Raw genomic sequence first — 7,401 nt, 5'->3', positions numbered from 1 at the left:
AATCTAGAACCACCTAATGATGGCTGATATGAACCATAGATCAGAATCCTTCACGTTATAATATGAACCGTCGGATGTGAAAGATGAAATATTTACACACAATGTCATTAATGAATCTTTTTCCTTAGCCGTTGGATCTTATGATCTTGTTCTGATCTTGGCCATCGGATTTCACTCATTTTCTTTCTTTTATCTCTTCTTTTTTTTTTTTTATCTCAACCACTCACATCCACACAATCTTCTTTATTTCATTATCTTATTCGACTGAGTACAACTAAATAACTCGTACAACTAAATATGTAAAAAAATTATATAACTGATACATAAATGTTTTACACATAAAATAAACAAACAAATATTTTAATTGGTATATAATGACAAAAATTTCATCTATTTTGTCGAGGTTTTTAATGTTTTGTTAAATTATTACATTACACCTTTAGTTTTACATTATATTTTTTACATTTTTAAAGTTTATTAACTATATTAGCCATATTATTATGATAAACAAACATTGAACATGTTTTTACAAAGATAGGATGTGAAAATATTGGTAAAACCCCCGTTACTAGACATATAAAATTGGTATAATCTTTTAGTATATATTAGATGAGTATTACTGGTACAATTGGTATAACTTTGACATTTCGGAAATTGACAAAACAAATTTGATACTACATATGAGAAAATAATCAAATATATCAATTGGTATGTACTTAAAAAGTTTATCTTGATGTATTTGAAGTTTTGAAAAAAAAATCATAAATTATTACACAACTTCATAAGTTTACATGATCTACCTTATACTTTTAAGGTTTGTTAACTTGTTTGTTCACATAATTTTTGGAAAACATTAATGAAATTCATTTTTACGAAATTGATAATTTCATTGTAACGGGGCAAAGTCATATAACACATAAATAAGTGGTACCACTCAGATAATCTTTTATTATAATGGTATAACTAATATTTTCGATTTTACTACCAAAGTACAACTATGAACAAACTCGCACAACTAAAAAACTAGTACAACTATGTATAGCCGGATGTGACCTACTCCTCCTTTTCTCTCACATCTCCTTTAATTCGAGCCACATGATCCTTTATTCTCTCATTCGGATGGGACCCATTTCCTTTTTTCTCAACCATAGAATCATTTTCTCTTGTTTGATCATGACCATACAATTTCTCTTATTTGGATGGATATAACTAGTATAACTCGTACAACTAAACATGTTAACAAAATAACTAATATAACTAATATAATTAATATATAAATTATATAATTCATGTATAATATGCAACTAATGTAACTGAATCGACTAATAAATCATGTTTTACATATGAAATCCTGCTTGGATGGATTTGATGAGGACCACCGTGGACACCACCGTCGAGCATCCTCTTCTTCGCCACGACTTCAGTCATCTTTGCCGCAAAACTCTTCTTATTCACTCTGTCTTTCTTCTTTTTTTTCTTCTTCGTTGTGGCATCTTTCTTCCTCACAGTAAAGTTTTTTTTTGTTCATCGCTGGTGAGCCACTCTTACTCATCACCAACGCTCCCTTCTCTACTTCTTCAGGTGACTCTTGTTTTTGGGAGCCATGGTTGAATACTTTTCTGGCTCAGCATCTACCTTTTTTGCCCTGAGAGCAAAAATATAAAGATGATTCTTTTCCGAAAATAGTACAACTAACATAACTAGTACAATTATAAACAAATCATTAACCAAATTAAATATTATTGAAAATATACCATTCATGTATTTGATACATGCATGGAGGGGAAGATTAGACCAACATATCTTATTAATTCTACATCATCCTTTTTCTATCATCTTCATACACTGAAAACAAAAAAATAAATATCACCATATTATTGCAAAGTTGTACTAGTTATATATCAATTATAATGGTTATACTCAATCTATTTATACTAGTTATAACTTGTTGTAGTTGTACTATTTTTACTAGTTGTACTAATCGTAGTTGTACTAGTTTGAGTTGTTCTAGTTGTATAAGTAATACTCTGCGTTCTTCTTTATCTTGAATCGTGTATATAAAAGATGAAATTTGATTATAGATGATATATAATTAATTAATAATATGACATGGATTTATCGATTTGAGATATAAAATAGAAATTTGATGAATGGTTGAAGAAAATTTTTGATTTTATTTTAAGGTGAAAGAATGTAAATAGAGAAAAAAAAGGAAGAATAAAAAGATTAGGGTAAAAGTTAGTTCGGATTTTGGTTCTGGATCCGGGTCAGATCTGGTTGGATAGTAATGGCATAAGTTAGTAAATATATTTAAATCTTTGGTCTTATGGTCTTTTCTCTCTATTTTTGATTTATTTTTAATTCATTTTTTAATTGAAAATAGAGGAGGTTCATTCCAGATTTTTTTTGACCTCTCTTGTCCCATCCAGCATTTGATCCTCACTCACTCACTCCCTCTTCTTCCGTCAAACCACCTCGCTCCTCTTTCGCATCCATGTCGTCTTCTGAGTCTCCTCCTCAAAGAGAAATCACCGCTCCTTATGGTTCCTGGAAGTCTCCGATCACCGCCGACGTCGTTTCCGGCGCTTCAAAGCGTCTCGGAGGCACCGCCGTCGATTCCCGCGGACGTCTCGTCTGGCTCGAGTCTCGCCCCAATGAATCCGGGTATCTTATTTCCCTACTTGATTGATTTCAGATTTTAGAAAAGAAAGAAACTAAAAAACGCTAAATTTGATGCTGCGATGATGGTTTGAAATTGAAGGAGAGAGGTTGGTGATGGAAGGAGAAAAAGAAGGAGGAATTGATATAACACCAAAGGAGTTTGGAGTGAGGACTTTGACTCAGGAGTATGGAGGTGGTGCTTTCCGTGTTTCTTCATCCCACGATCAACTTGTTGTTTCTCCAATTACAAAGATCAGCGTCTCTACAAGCAACACTTTGCTAACAAAGGTGATTATGATTGATATAACTAACCTCTCTCCTGAGTTAGCTAGCTTGGCAAGTTTCTCATGTTTGTTTGTTCTACTTTGTTTTCAGATTCATCTCCCAAGCCAATCACCCCTGATTATGGTTTCACCTGCTGTTACTTATGCTGATGGTGTCTTTGATTCCCGCTTTAACCGCTTCGTTACTGTTAGGGAAGGTTCGTTCCTTCATCTCCCTCTAATGCTTAAGTTTGTCTATTTTCCATGTAATTTATAGAACTGATCTGATTGGCTGCTGGACTTTGTAGATGGTCGCCTGGACAGATCAAACCCTATTACCACCATGTGGAGGTCAATCTAAGTGGTGGAGACACACTTGAAGGTATCCAACTTTCTACTAGTGGATTTTAAGTAATTATTACTTGCACTGATATATATATAAAGATAGCATTCATATGGGATGTGGTTTATGTTTTTTTTTTTTGTAATACATGTGATCATTAACACTTATGAATGTATTTCTTTGTGATCCAGAACCAAAAGTTCTTGTGAGTGGCAATGATTTTTATGCCTTTCCACGATTAGACCCCAAGTGTGAGCGTTTGGCATGGATTCAATGGACTCTCCCTAATATGCCTTGGGATAAAGCTCAGCTCTGGGTTGGCTACATTTCTGAGTCCGGGTGAGAGCTTCTTCTATATCCACTGCATATGGATTACACTTGCATATGCATCTTCAGAATTTTATTGTTCATGCTTTATAGTTTACACTTGCATTGTTTTATTAATCAGAGAGCTCTACCTTTTCTTTTTGCAGAACTATTGATAAACGTGTATGTGTTGCTGGTTGTGATCCCGAGTATGTGGAATCTCCCACTGAGCCCAAGTGGTCACCAAGAGGTATTTCTCTGAGTCTGAGATAAAATATGCACAAGATCTACCATTTCCATTTGTTTCTCATAAGTTTTAGGCTAAAAGGGTCTTTGACAATAAAATGAATTATTTTTCATCTGCTCTCTTGTCCTTTTCACTTGTTGCAATCATCTTTCTTCTTCTAACCAATTAACAAAGATTGTGATTTCTATTGAGCAAAAGGATGATTAGCAATTTTCATGGTTGTGATGTGAGACTCTCTGACTTTATTTTGCAGGTGAACTCTTTTTTGTTACTGACCGAAAGAACGGATTTTGGAATATACATAAATGGGTAAAGAAAACTTTTCCATTTGCCACTTATACATTTAGTTTTCTAGTCTGCCTAATCAGAAGATGAAATTTTGTCACAGATTGAAAGTACCAATGAGGTTGTTTCAGTATATCCTCTAGATGGTGAGTTTACAAAACCATTATGGGTTTTCGGTACAAACTCCTACGAAATAATCGAGTGCTCTGAAGAGAAGAACCTAATTGCATGTAGCTACAGGTAATACCGAGCAAACCTAAATTTCTCTGATATTCCATGTCAGATTTGATGATCCAAAAAATTGTGCTTCTGTTTGGTAACAATTTATTGTTCCTGAATACAGGCAGAAAGGAAAGTCATATCTTGGCATTTTGGATGATTCGAAGGGTTCATGTTCTCTTCTTGATATTCCTTTAACTGATTTTGATAACATTGTAATATATCCTTTTTTTTTTTCTTTTCAAGTTTGTGTCTTTGATTCCCAATTGAATCCAAAAGTAACAGAAAAACTGTGTTTCTATTTCAGACATTAGGTAATCAATGCCTTTATGTTGAGGGAGCATCAGCAGTTCTTCCACCATCAGTTGCCAAGGTAAAAAAATGATTCACACTTTCACAGTGTATGTAGGTTTTAATTGAGGATATATTGTGTCTGATGATAGCTGTAGATTTATAGTTTCTTCTGTTAAACAGGTAACACTGGATAAGCATAAGATGAAAGCACTCAGTTCTGAGATTGTTTGGTCTTCTTCCACCGATGTTTTAAAGTACAAGTCTTTCTTCAGCGCGCCAGATTTGATTGAATTTCCAACAGAGGTTCCTGGTCAAAACGCTTATGCTTACTTTTATCCCCCAACCAATCGCTCTACAATGCTAGCATAGAGGAGAAACCTCCATTGATAGTGAAGAGTCACGGTATGCAAATATACCCATTTGCATATGCTTTTAACTTGTTTAGTTCAAACTTGATCATCCTAATATTGCAATCAGGTATACATGCCTCTCTAATAAAAAAAATTTCAACGATCTGAATCTACAGGAGGCCCTAGTGCTGAATCACGTGGATCCTTGAACCTGATTATCCAGTACTGGACAAGCGAGGGTGGGCATTTGTTGATGTCAATTACGGTGGAAGCACAGGTTTGTACTACAGTTGTATCATTTTTCATTATATTCCGCTAGAATCATACTCTATTCCATGAATGAGGAATCGCTGACCAAAATTCAAAAGGAATATGAGATAGAACGAAGAACAACATAGGTTTTGTTGCTAGAGAAGCCAGAAATTCTCTAAAACCTCACAAGGTCCCAAACCAACTCCCAAATCGCTTAACACTCCCACAAATCCACCCCTCTCTTATTTCTGATGGTCCAATTCAGTAATACATACATATGCTGGTGTACTCTGGTGTAACTCTTGTCGCATTCTTGTCAAAGAAGATTGTCTTGAGACGTCCTGTTTTCAGTATTCCATTCTCAGCATGTCTGCATACAAACGTTGGTCTATTGTGACAAAAATGTTACATATATTTTGAAGGTTATGGTCGAGAGTATCGGGAGCGGGTGTTACGGAGGTGGGGGATTGTTGATGTGGATGACTGTTGTGGATGTGCTAAGTACTTGGTATGCATTTTCTTTGCCTATTTTATGTTGAAACAAAAATTCCAAACATGTTTGGTTTGGACAGGTATCTTCTGGAAAGGCAGATGTTAAGCGGCTCTTTATATCTGGAGGTTCTGCAGGAGGTTACACAGCTCTTACAGCATTGGCATTAAGAGATGTCTTCAAGGCTGGAGCGTCTTTATACGGGGTGAGTACACTATATAATAATACCGTAATAGTAATTTTACACTTCTCTCTTCAAAAAACATGGTGATTGGTGCTTGAAAACCTTATGAGCAGGTAGATAATTCATATTTTGCTTTGGCTTCTTTATAATGCAGGTGGCTGACCTTAAAATGCTGAAAGAAGGTCATAAGTTTGAATCCCGCTATATCGACAGTCTTGTTGGTGAGTCAAATGCCTCAGAAGAGCTCATTTATATATGCTTTAATTTGTTTTGGATTAGCTGCCATAATTCTCTAGTACGTATGCAAATGTAGAAGAAGAAAAGGATTTCTATGAGAGATCACCAATCAACTTCGTCGATAGTTCTCTTGCCCCATCATCCTTTTCCAAGGATTGGAAGACAAGGTTTTTATATTTTCCACTCTTTGCTTCTTGTATTTTTTTCATCACTCTGTGTATGAAGAAGATTGAATTCATCATCGTCCGGATTTTGTTCTCCATTTTGCTAAACACATCATCCCCTTGAATCCTGCTTTTGTATTTTGGGAATACGATCTGTATCGTAATGCTGAATATGTGTTGCAGATTGTAAACCCGGATCAAACTCGTAAAATCTATCAGGCACTGAAGGAAAAAGGTGTGCCTGTTGCCCTTGTCGAGTACGAAGGAGAAGAACACGGTTTTCGTAAGGTAAACAGCTTCTTTGATCACTTTTTTGCATGTACAACGAGGAGTTTTAAAGATATCGTTATAGTAATAATAATGCAAAAGCATACTTTACAATTGGTTAACAGGCAGAGAACATCAAATACACACTGGAGCAACTAATGGTGTTCTTTGCCCGAGTCGTCGGAGGGTTCCAAGTTGCTGATGACATCACTCCTCTGAAAATTGACAACTTCGACACTTCCAGTGATGCTTAGGTTTGTGTGTTTTGTTCACATTTTAGTCTCAAACACAACAACAGTTCGTCTCTTTCTTTGTCTTGTTTTGTTATAATACATGGTGCGGTTGTTGACCATCTCTTTATCATAAACCATTCACATTCTCTTGCTTGGTGCCATCTGGTAGCCGTAACATCACCTTTTTTAGGATACTGAATCTCTATATAAAGTCTTATAACATAGTTTCCCATGTGCCAAATCCATATATTCCATTCGAGTAAAACTGATACATTCCAATCACAAAAGAAGATGCAGCACACAACTAATAATAGCCAAGGACTTAGTCAAATGATCTTAAGAACCATCCCGTTCCCATGCACTGATTGAAGTATCAAAATGATTGTTCACAAAAACAGACAAAAACCTCAAATTCAGGCTGAACTGGGAAGTTCAGACAGTTTGATACAACTATCTCAGGTATGGTAATAATTCCCAATAACAGATTATAAAATAAATAAATAAATAAAGGAAAATTGTTTTTAGGCCAAAAAAAACACTTACATTGTCTCATTAGAGTAATTCCAAATTTGTATAATTTTGTCTATAATACCGTTTTTATTTATA

The 7,401-nt window shown here is 35.0% G+C and overlaps 1 pseudogene; it reads left to right on the top strand.

Annotated features, from left to right (window-relative positions):
• Positions 1-2,479: 2,479 nt before the first annotated feature.
• Positions 2,480-6,942, top strand: LOC130498397 (uncharacterized; annotated as a pseudogene).
• The last annotated feature ends 459 nt before the right edge of the window (positions 6,943-7,401 follow it).

The sequence above is a fragment of the Raphanus sativus genome, chromosome 8, assembly GCF_000801105.2.
Source record: "Raphanus sativus cultivar WK10039 chromosome 8, ASM80110v3, whole genome shotgun sequence".
Taxonomy (NCBI): domain Eukaryota; kingdom Viridiplantae; phylum Streptophyta; class Magnoliopsida; order Brassicales; family Brassicaceae; genus Raphanus; species Raphanus sativus.
The sequence above is the reverse complement of the archived record's forward strand: the minus strand, read 5'-3'. Positions and strand labels throughout refer to the sequence as shown.